Below are 12,189 nucleotides of genomic sequence, written 5' to 3'. Positions count from 1 at the left end.
ACCACGTGTAAAAATATCTGTCTTTTGCTTCCATTGCTGATTCCCGTTTTCAACCTGATAACCATCCCTGAATCATTGGTAGGGTTGACCTGAACTGATTTAAAGTATCTCTCACTCACCCTGAACCTCTAGAGGGAATTAAAAGCATTTTCAGCATATTTTTCTCTTCATTGCCACCACATTTAAAAGGATCTTGCCTGCTTTAAAATCATACCTGTTTTCCTCTAAGCTTGCTGGGGGGAACTGGAAATTTGTATTGCATTTTGTATTCCTGAGAATTGTGTGCTCTCCTTCCATCTCCTTATCTTGCATAGGGGGAGATAATTGTCAAAGAAAAAGTGATCATATTATCTTTTGTTGAAATCATATCAAGTTTATTTCTGTGCTGCATTTTTCCCTCATTGCTTTTCCTTGAAACCATAAAAGTATTTTCTGCTACCTTATCCTTCCTATACTAACTCCTCATTGATTGTGAAGAAGTGTGCTAGTGTCAGATTATCTATTGTTGATCAACATTATATTCATAAGGGTGCTATCAAATATTGATTTATTATAAACGTGTGATATATATATTGTTTAATTTTTCCAATAAATCTTTTAAATTGCAAAACAAACCTACTTCTTGGCTCAGTGAGGTCAGGGGGATTCAAAGAGAGGGGCATTATATAAGGGTTTATCATCCAGAGTATAACTTGTCATACAAATATATAAATAAGGGCTTCCCTTGAGCAATCCCAGACAAGGCACTGACTTAGTGGGAGTGCTTGATTGGAGTCACTTAACACAACCTATTAGTGACTGGCAGCTGTATAAAAGGAGAAACCCCCAAGAGCCAGGAGAGCCAGTTGGGAGAGGAGAGGAGTGGAAGAAACTGGAACGCTAAAACGCTGTGGTGAAGAAGAGAGAAGTTATCTGCGGGAGTGTGGTGAGGGAATTGAGTCTCCAAAGAGCCGGCAGCAGTAGTAAGAGGAAGCCGTGCAAACAGGCGGTCCATTACTGGTCGCTTCAAAGTGCTCGTCCCCCTGGGTGGAGAAGCGACAAAGGAGCGACAAAGGAGTGCCTAAGGGCAGAACCGCAGAAGCGTGGAAGCAGCGAGATCCAAATGAGGACCAGTGAGTTTCATTTGTTAAGAAACCCTGTGTGCGAATGAATGCAAGTGACTGGATACACTGTAGAGGAGTGGTTGCATGCAGTCAGCACGTTCTCAAAAGTCTCAGAACAAAGGCAAGAAGCCTTAACAAGAGGGCAATCGAGTGTAGAAGTGAACAATGAACTGAATGATGCTCAGGAACAAATGCAAGCTAAAGTGTGCAAAACATTGTATCAAAGTGATTGCGTACAAGGAAGGAAACGTGTTGGAAGGTTTCTGAATGGGCAAATCCTTGCAAGTATCAAGGACGAATAATGTGAAACAAAACATGGAAGCAAAATGAAGTGTGAACAAAATGAAGTGTGAGCAAAATAAGCAAAAGTAATGTGTGCTGAGGAAAGATTGAACTTGAGCAAAATACAATGAGGAGAGCTTTGGAAGCTAAGAGCATATGGTTGCGCAACCTGTAATTGGTGGACCATGCATTCTATCAACTGCACCTAGACCAGAGGGCCCAAACCAACAATGAAAGTAATCAAGGAGACCAATAAATCTGCTATTGAATATTGTGAACTAACCACAGTGCTTTGGGAAAGGGAATCTAGACCTTCTGTCAAGAATAGTGAGACGGTTGAATAGTGTGACCAGAGATTTTGAACTTTGGGAAGGAGAACTGTGGAAATCTGGGTTCAGGTAGAATGACTCTGACATCATGGTATGGATGAGTGACTTCTTTATTATGTTTCCAAGCATAACATCCAGTTTCTAGAGTCATATTAATCAGATTGTAGATTCCAGTTCACATAGGCAAGCACCGGCATCCTCTCTCTCAGGCTTACATCTTCAACTCCCCTCCAGAGAACACCAGTCATACACAAACATTCCATCCAGTAACATTCCAATGTCACTCATAACACTCACTCCAGATTCCACTAGGATGCAGGAGAAGACAGATCCTTACATATCTCCCCTCCTTAGAGATATCAAAAACACGACCAGCTAACTCAGCATGACAGCTATATAAAACACCCACACACACAGACACCTACATGTTTAATGCACATGCATCATCTCACCAAACAAAGACATTCTGCTAACAACTTCCCAACACCAATGAACGTCCTCACAGCCGTGGGACACACTTTAAAACAATGCCCCTTCCCCTTTCTGCTAAGTGAAGAAGAGGCACCTCCGACTACTGAAATACCATAACTAAACTTTCCACACATAGAGGCACCCAGACCTCTCATACAAATCCTAACTCCAACATCCCACAATAGAACACACACTTAACTCCCTTACACCCTGCAATCACAAGACCCAGGTGTGCCTAAACACACACCACTTCCAACCAGGCTGAGTATATCTAATACTCGGGTAACTACTTCACAAACTCAGTGACCCCACTACCCCTCATTTGCCCGTGTTGAAAGTTCTCTTCACACAAAAACCTAACTCCGGGAGTACTACACTACATACATACCACTAGTGTATCACATATCACTAGAATCACTCACGTTATACTCATTACCTAATCTTCACATATAATGTTCCTAACATTGCACTTAATAACAACATTGTACACACTACTTTAAAACTCTTAAAACTCTAGCATGTATAAACCGATCCACCTGAAAAATTAAAATATTAGTCAAGTCATAGCATTTGAATTTAAAACATCAGTGTTTTCCACTCTCAAGTAAAATGTCCATCCTGGAAAAGAAAATTATTAGTGCAGCAAACACGTGTCATATCAACTTGAGCCAGGTATCTCTACCATCCTGGTCAATCAACACTGTAATTCACTTTTGAGACCATCTGTGTGAAAAACAATTTGTTATACACGCCAATGACCTAGAATCATCATTTTGCTAAATACCGATTGAAAGCACAGCGGCTACTACATGCACTCTACCTTCACTCCATTTACTCCAATTCATTCACACAGAAATGACCAATTAATCAACAAGCCTCACATGACAATGACATATAAATCAACAACTAAAATTGACTGCTTAAACCAAAATCATCAAAAGCAAAACTCAATTTTCTTCTTTTACTGTTCCTCGTGGCAGCATCTTTTAAAGTCAAAAGTACCTCTGGGGATTCTTGTATAACGCAGTTCCCAAAACAATAAGCACACAGTTCTCCAAACCATAGGCAAAGACACTGCCCCTCTGCTATCCGGCAAGAGACACCATGCCCCTCCTAGGCACATCACAAACTCCAAGCTCTCTTCAAGTCCAGTCAAAGCTCACAGGTGCTGAACCACGAATTCACAATGCCAGCAGAAGGTAGCAAACCCACTTGCACAGGCTCCCAGCCCCACAAGACGCTACTGTTGTGGGCTCCAACTCATTATGGTGTTGCTGCAAATGGGCTCCGAGCCCCTTTATAAGCCCAGTCACAGGCTCCAAACCCCTCCAAGCGCTGGAATGGCCATCAGGACCCTCCTCTGCTCCAGGCGCCTTGCACATGAGCCACAAGTTTCTTCAGCTTCTTCATCCAACTTCTCTGTCACTTCTAGGTGCGGCTTAGGTTCCCAACCTCTTCTAATACTGCTGCCCTGGGCTCCAAGCCCCCAGCTGCGCAGCATGGCTTCCCATATTTCCAGGCGTAACTTAGACCCCAGGCCTCTTCACTTGCTACTGCCCTGGGCTCCAAGCCCTCCATGCCGCAGCTTGGTTTTCCAAACCCCTTAAAACTGTTTCTGGGCCCTCAGCCCTGCCAAAGTCTCTTGACTTTCACTGTGCTTGACCTGTCCAACTGTTGACAGGCCAGTTGGCATCTGGCCCTGGTGCAGCTCCTTATTGCCTTCGCCTGTGCCCTTGGCGCTAGGCCCTTCTGCGCCTACTGCATTTAGCGCTCGCCTTACCTGAGAGAGAGGGTCTTCCTTGGTTTGGGGGGGCGGTGCTTGTCTCTTCATCTGTGCTGTCCCCCCAGCACAGCCAGCATCCTCGTCGCCAATGTGGAAATCTGGGTTCAGGTAGAATGACTCTGACATCATGGTATGGATGAGTGACTTCTTTATTATGTTTCCAAGCATAACATCCAGTTTCTAGAGTCATATTAATCAGATTGTAGATTCCAGTTCACATAGGCAAGCACCGGCATCCTCTCTCTCAGGCTTACATCTTCAACTCCCCTCCAGAGAACACCAGTCATACACAAACATTCCATCCAGTAACATTCCAATGTCACTCATAACACTCACTCCAGATTCCACTAGGATGCAGGAGAAGACAGATCCTTACAAGAACCCAGAGCCTTGTTGAATATTGGAGAACAGTTGTTGAACCTTGTGAATCAAAGTATTTGAAGCTTATGGAAGGGAACCCTGAGAAACCCGCTGAACATTTTTAACCAGAAGGCATTTAGAGTTCGGGTAAAGGAGCCCTGAGAAAGCTATTGAATTTTGTGAAAGCTTGGGGAAAGGAACCCTGCGAAACCTTGATGAACTTTGTGAAAATGTGTTTTGAACTTGAAGAAGGAAGCCAAAGAAGAGCTCCAGCAGAACTCTGTTTTTACATTTTTCTTTTGAACGCTATTTTTGTTGAACAAGAAAGTCCCTATCCAGTATTTAGTTAGATGTGAGGCCAAGCATAGGTTTTGACACAGACAGACTTTTGTTTTGGATTTACAGGATTAGCCTTTCCTTAGTTGCATCAGTTGAGGGCAATCCCAAATTAGAGATAGGACAAGCTAAGACCTACATCATCCTGACTTTAAATAAAAAAGTTTATTATTTAAAACTTAAAGCATTGTTGCCTGTCTCACAGTCTGAGAAACAGCTAGCACATCCAAAGATGGCAGCAGACATGAAAGTTACACACTCCCAATTTGGGAAGGTAGTGACTTTAAGTTATACTCTTTCAAGCCCTGTTTTTGGAATGTATACACTGCACATCCTTTAACAAGGAATCATTGTAGGACAAGTCTTGTAGCAGCCGCTGTGGTAATTCCAGCTCCAAATGCATATTTTATAGTTGCTGCACTTACAATTGCTAGTAGTTGGATCTTGTGATCAGGCTTGGGATCAGGCATGTGGCCTTGCACTAAGCACACAAATGCCTGTCCCAGCCCCAGCCCCAGTCAGTGTCACCATGTGGAAGCCTGTCACACTGCCACAGAAGACAGCAGGCAGGCTTAACAGGCTGTACACTGGGAACTTGTTTGTTGTGTTCTACAATGGTCTTGTTGGACTGCCAAGTTGGGATGCGAAAAAGAGCATAGGTGCATATCGCTATGCGAGCAGGACGGGTGTCGCTGCCACCCCACATCATCTCCTGCACCAGCAGGTTCAGGGAGACATCTGGATGGATAATAGTTGTCTATGACTCTTGTCCGTGCATCACTCAGCTCATGTATCCATGAAGAACACAGCTGGCTGCAATTTATTAGTGTGACTTTTGGGACACATGATCATGGTCACTTCGATCTCACCTTCCAGATCCGGGTTCCTCATCAGGCTATGCCTGTCTGGGGTTGCTTCAATGTCCATTGCTGCAGGTCCCTCACTGGCGTGCAACTGGCCCTGCCATGGGGTCCCGTTCCGTTTGTCCCCCTAAGGTCAGCACTGTCGCTGGATCCATGGACTGGATGCAGTAACATGTTTCCGGTACCTCCCGGAATCAGTGGCGTAACACAAAATGTGGGGGCCCCCTTGCAAGCCATGCTGAGGGCCCCCCCAACTCAGCAACAAATAACGGGTCACGCCACACTCTGGGCTGGCTTAGATTGTCACGCTTGTGCAAATGCACAATATACACGAACGGGTTGCTGAAGGGGTATGCCTCACACTGCACTAGGGGAAAGATATAAATACGTATTTTAATGCAATATACAGCACACTTTCTGAGAAGAAATGGCTATAAAGCCACAGTGTTTGCAATTGTGTTGTAGGGTACCACCAATCCAATACATGTAAGTCACCAACAGTACACATGAACATTAATGCTTTCCTATTAAAAATGCCATGCCACAATAAAAACATGTCCAACTGGCTGCACAATGTAGACCAGTGTAGACACGTAATAACATTACAGTAAAGCATGCCAGGCCACATTTAGCATACCTAGACTGGTTGCACCAAAATGCCAGTCAAAGGAATAGCACTCATCAAGAAGAGAGCACACATTAAAGCCTGCGTCTCCGCAGCCTCTACCAACACGGCTGCACTCTTTAAAATCTGCGAGGAGCTGGTCAATCCTGCGGTCTCTACCTCTCCTGTTCCCTCCAAGGCCCTCTATACGGCTCTGGCCTATCACTTCTCTGCTAAATCTCAGGACATCCTGCCCTATATCTCCTCTTCCTCTCCCTTTTCCTCTCTCAGCCCCCTTTGGCCATCTTTACCTCTGCCCCTCCTTTTTCCTCTTTCTCTCTGACAACACCTGACGAGGTTTCTAGACAAGTCTGATCTATGAAAGCGTCGTCCAAACAGGTGCTCCCCTGCTCCTCCAGAACCATCAAGGACCATATTGACACCCTCAATCCAGCCTTGGCTGATTTTTTTAATCACTCTTTAGCCACTGGAACGTTCCCCTCTCCCCTGAAGCACTCCCTTGTGCACCCACTCCTCAAGAAACCGTCTGCTGATCCTACCTACCCGGCAAAATATTGCCCAATCTCCACCACCCCTTTCTGGGGCAAACTCTTGGAAAAGCTTGCCATCTCCCAGCTTACTCTCTGCACTGAATCTGCTGGTTGTCTCCATGACCATCCGTCTGGCTACAGAGCTGGCAGAGGCATGGAAACTGCTCTCCTGAACACCCTTGAAGATCTGCACTTTAACATTGATTGCAGCATTCCTTCTGTCCCCACCCTCCTTCTTTCCTCTGCTTTTGACACAGTCAACAATGCCATCCTGATCAATCGACTCTGTGAGAACCTGGGCACCACGGATCAGGCCCTGGAGTGACTGACCTCCTTCCTCTTGGACCGAAGGTACAACCTGGCCCTAATCTCTCTGCCACCTCTCTCTACCTGTGGCGTTCCCCAGGGCTCTATATTCTCACCCTGGTTTTTCAACCTCTACTTGGCCCCTTTGGCCCACCTGATCTCTACCTTCTCTTCTAACTTTCAGTGTCATGCAGATGACTCCGCTTTCCTTCAGGCTCCCCTCAGCCTCCTCTCCTCTCCCGGTCATTCCTGACTGTCTATCGGCGATTCAGGATTGGTGCGCCTCCAATGATCTCTGCTTTAATGCCAGTAAGACTGAGATCCTTCTCATTGGGACCCTGGCTCCAGCTTTCCCTCTCCCACTCTGGCCGTCCGCCTTGGGCCCTCTTCCTTCACCTTCCTGCGAGGCAAAAAACCTTGGTGTCATCTTCAATGCCACTCTCTCTTTCTCTCCTCACATCCCGGATGTCACCAAGAAGTTCCACTAGCAGCTGCTCTTCCCTGAAATCTCTCCACTGGCTCCCGGTGGCTGCAAGGATCAAGTTCAAGACCCTTTGCATTGTCCACAAGGATTTCTGGGGCTGGGGCCCACACTACATCCAATGTTCTCTTCCAAAAGACCTTCCTTCTCAAGCCCTTCGCTCAGCTACCTCAAACTCTCTAAGGGTTAGACGCTTCTCCAGGCAGAGAGTGAGGGGTAGATAGATCTCTCTCCTCTGATGCTGCCTCCATCTGGAATGGCCTCCCAGGCCCTTCAAACTTGAGCTGGACCATCTGAAGTTTCGGAAGCAGCTCAATACTTTTCTTTTCTCCTCTTCTTTCTCTCTCTCCCTCCCTTGCTGACCTACCTGTCTGCTATACTGACTGGTTGCTTGGATACCCTCAGAGTCTCTCTGAGTCCAGGCTCTTTCTTGATCGGTCACCCTTGCACTGTCTCTGTGCCTACCATGCACTTAGGAGCTGTAACTGTAACCCTGCAGCCCCTTGTTAGCCTTGCACTACCCATAGCCGCGCTGCCCTGACTCAGAGCATTGCAGCCCTGTTTTCTCCTCCCCTTTCACTTGCACTTCCCCCCTCCCTTTCCTCTTGCACCTCTCGTTCTCACAATGACACAATACCTAGTGAGATCGTTTGTCTTGTCCTCCCTCTATCTTCACTCCCTTGTCTAGTCGCGCAAAGAAATACTTGTGTACAGGTGCATTATAAATGACTTTTATCATATAATTTTATCACAGATGCCCAGAAAAATATACAATGCCACAGTACGAAATGGCTAGACTGGCAGCACCCAAATGCCAATCTAGCCAGGTAATTACACTTAGCAGGACTGTTTCATCAGAAATTCCCAGTTAAAAGAAAGTCATACCAAACTGAGGAATGACTAGACTGGCAGCACCAAAATGCCTCTCTAGCCACTAATACTACATATCATGCCTGCTTAGCCTGGACATGGACAACCATTATGATTTATCGCACAATCCCGCCCCCCCACATATCCCCTCTCCCTCCCACCCCCTAGCCCAACCTCCAAAATCATCTCCTTGGCCAAGAATTACCTCCACGTCCCTCTTCCTTGTCCCAGAGCGTACGTATGAGGCTCCTTGCCTCATGGGTAAGTACTGCGATGAGGAAGACTGGAACTAGGAGTAATGAAGATTACAGGTAGCTAAGTCAGGCATTACCTCAATGTACCTCTACTTCATCCCAGTACTTGTGTATGAGGCAGAGTACACAAGTACTGCCTCATACATAAGTACTGGGACGAGGAAGAATAGGGCTAGGAGTAATCAAGGCATTAAACACAAGTAGTGGTGCAACACCATTGAGTTGACTAGGCTTCAGCACTCTCCCCACCCCCTGACATTTTGGGCTATGTTGACTCAACCTGGCTGACCTTTAGAGCAGTTGCCAGACATAACAGGGCACAGATGTTAAACGGCACCTGGGGTTTGCTGTTAATAAGGGCCCAGCAATTACCAACGTAAAGCATTGCACTGTTAGTACCTGCATTCAAATGCCACATTCTTTAGGCAATTGAAATCGCGATGTGGGTCTAGTACGTGCATGCCAGGGGAGTGATTGGAAGGGTACAGAGGGAATACGAGACTTAGGGAGAGAGTTAACTGCTTGTAACATTGAAGCTGCACTAGAATAGTCTCCTTAAAACACGTAAAGAAGTTAGATGCCCCCACCGAAATAAGTTTTCCCCTCCCCACCACCTGTGAAGTTAGCGATTCTCTCAACATTTGAAGGGTTAGCCCCCCGAAATGCAGGTTTTGTTGTGCCCCTGTATACAAGCACACACACCATTCACCATATACACACCCAGACATCCATACATTTAAGTGTGCACTCTTTCACCATACAGGCCCACCCAGGCAGCCATCCATACATTTAAGTGTGTACCCTTTTAACCATACAGGCACACTGAGGCAGCCACCCGTACATTTAAGTGTGCACCCTTTCACCGTCCACGCAAACACGCACACCCAGCTACCCATATATTTGTGTGCACCCTTTCACCATACACTCACACAGGCAGCCACCTATACATTTAAGTGTGCACCCTTTCACCATACACTCACACACGCCCACGTCATGGGGTTGAGGGAACCCTATTACTTCAAAAAGAAATTGGGGCTCATTACAGGTCCGGCAGTAACCGTGCTGGTGCTACCGGTTGTTGCCAGAACCGTACAAAATTACCGCCGCCTGACTTCCTGGTGCCACTGGGCTCTTCCAAGTCCAGCAGCCGTGAAATCAGGTGCCGGTACTTTCGGTAATCCCCATTCCCGTAGGACTCCATGGGTTTGGGGATACGGAAGCACCAGCACCGTTGTTAATAGTGCCGATGCTTCTGTGACGGGTCTGCCTACAATGGCCACTGTGCCCGGTAGGGTCAGACCTGTACCCAGCAGGTAGACCTATAATATACCAGTCCGGAAACAACGGTGGTGGTAAGATTACCACCACCGTTGTTTCCGGGCCGGCATGGTCAGAATGAGCGCCATTGTTTCTTTTTGAAGTCACTCTAGCTTCATCAAGAAATTATTCAGTTAAGGATCGAACCAAAACGGAAATAATTTATTTATGAAGGCAGAGTGACTTCAAAAATAAACTATTTATTTTTGAAGTCATAGGGCTCCCCCCATCCCATAACATGGAGCCCTCCAACCTGGGGTCTTCCATGTCATAGGGTGGGGGAGCCCTCAGCCTTCAAAAAGAAAGTTTCTTTTTGTAGTCACTCTGGCTTCATAAAGAAATTATTTCTGTTACAGAACAATTTCGTTATTAATGCAGAGTGAATTCAAAACAAAACTTTTTTTTTGTTGAGAAAAAAAATATATATATATATTTTTTTCCAAGTGGGGCCCCCTCCCAGGACATGTGCTAGTGGGGCCCCCTGCCCCGCAGAGGCTGCGGGGGCCCCTGTTACGCCAGTGCCTGGCATAACCGTTTCACACCTCGTGGGGCCTGGTGAGCCGAGTGTGGTGAGACTGATAGCCAACAGGTACAGTAAGTGAAAGATGAAGTGTACTTTGAAGAGTGAGTTAAAGAGGGCATGATACCATAGAGAGGTAAACAGGTGGGATTTCACGTGGTAGTCAGTTTGATCACCCCTAACAGTGGATCCCCTTGCAGGACCACCACCCATGGTGCATCCAGCCGACAAAGGGTTCCAGAGGTCTGCAGTGATGTTGGTTACCCACCCACCCAAATGTACAGATTTGCAAGCCAAACCAAAGCCTGTGTTAATATGGAGGTGAGGGACGGCATACACTGGCTGAGGTGTGATCCCATTGCACTGTACACACCACAAGCACCTCCATCCACTATTTTGGGGAGGTGTTGCATGAGCGTGTATGCTAGGACCCAAGAGTTGGTGCAGTATGCCTGGGCAGGGGTAAGCCAGAGGGTACTGTGGTGGAGGTCCATGGCAGTCCTGCCATGCAAAATCGTTTGTCCAATCTGGGTATAGGGGTAGATGACCAACCGAACCATATGGTCACTGGTTCCATCAGACATTTCACTCAGGGCGGCTGCTGCTCAGATACCCCATTTTCATCTGGTGAGGCAAATGATTGGAGGTCTTGGGGCCAAATCAATCTCAAACTATTCGCAGTCTTAATATGGCTGAGAATCCAATTGAGCAAAGCAGCCACCTGTGGGATTGTGACCAAATGCCTTTAAGTCAGTATCCCCCTAAACTGTGAGGGCAACGCAGTACTGTGGAGCATCAGATGGCCAAAGATAATTAGCCTGTGTGCCGGTGCATGGAGCTGCTTGCCTCAGGACTCGATTGTGGGGCAATCTCTCACACCCGTGGTGCACCACATGGTTGTGGGGAATGTGGTGCATAATCATTTGTAGATGAGTTGTTTCTGTCTCAAGAGGTTCATAAGTAGCAGAGCAGCTACCTTGCTGCAATCTATTTGTAAGCATCCGCTGCCGCGGTACTGGTGCCACAAGGGTATGTATCCTTCTTCCTCCTGCTGCACCACAGTGTACACTGGAAACACCCACACATAGGTGGACCTGCCATGATGCAGGCAGGGCAGTGACTGATCCTTTCCCTTTCTGATGACCCTAGAAGACCAGATGGCCCTGGCCCAGCCCGCAGCAGAGAGGCACGGGTCCAGCCCATGTGAGTCAGGGAAGAGAGGCTGGGCCTTGGTTGCAGATGGCAGCATAAGACCCAGACCCTGGATGGTAGACTTAAGGCAGGCAAAACCTCATGGGCGCATAGCCATGTGGTTCGGGAGGACTGTGCCAGGCTATCTGGTCTTTTGGCGGCTGGGCCCAACTTGTCATATGGCCGCAGCGGTCAGATGAAATAGCCTGAGTTGAAGCTGTCACGGCTGTCTCCAACATTTGTATGCGTCCAGGCTGCATGGTAGTCGGTAGGAAGTGTCTTCCTGTGGGACAGACATATGTGATGGGAGATGGATGGGCTACTGCACACTCAGACTGGGTCCCCATAGCCTTTGGGGAACAACAGGACTGGCCACAGAGGGAAAAGCTAAGCAAGCCCAGCAGCTGAAGGGACAGGTGGGAGCCAGGGTCTGGTAGGTCTCCCAGGGAAATGCTACTGGGGCTGGCCCAGGTAGTCAAGGGCTCCAGGCTTCTCCAGAAGACATGGATCAAAGCTGTCCCAGCCTGAGCCCCGGGCGTCCAAGGGAGCTAACCCAGCCTTTGTGCAC

Source organism: Ambystoma mexicanum, chromosome 2p, assembly GCF_040938575.1.
Source record: "Ambystoma mexicanum isolate Mex_15411 chromosome 2p, UKY_AmexF1_1, whole genome shotgun sequence".
In the NCBI taxonomy this organism is placed as follows: domain Eukaryota; kingdom Metazoa; phylum Chordata; class Amphibia; order Caudata; family Ambystomatidae; genus Ambystoma; species Ambystoma mexicanum.
This window is presented reverse-complemented; position numbering follows the sequence as displayed.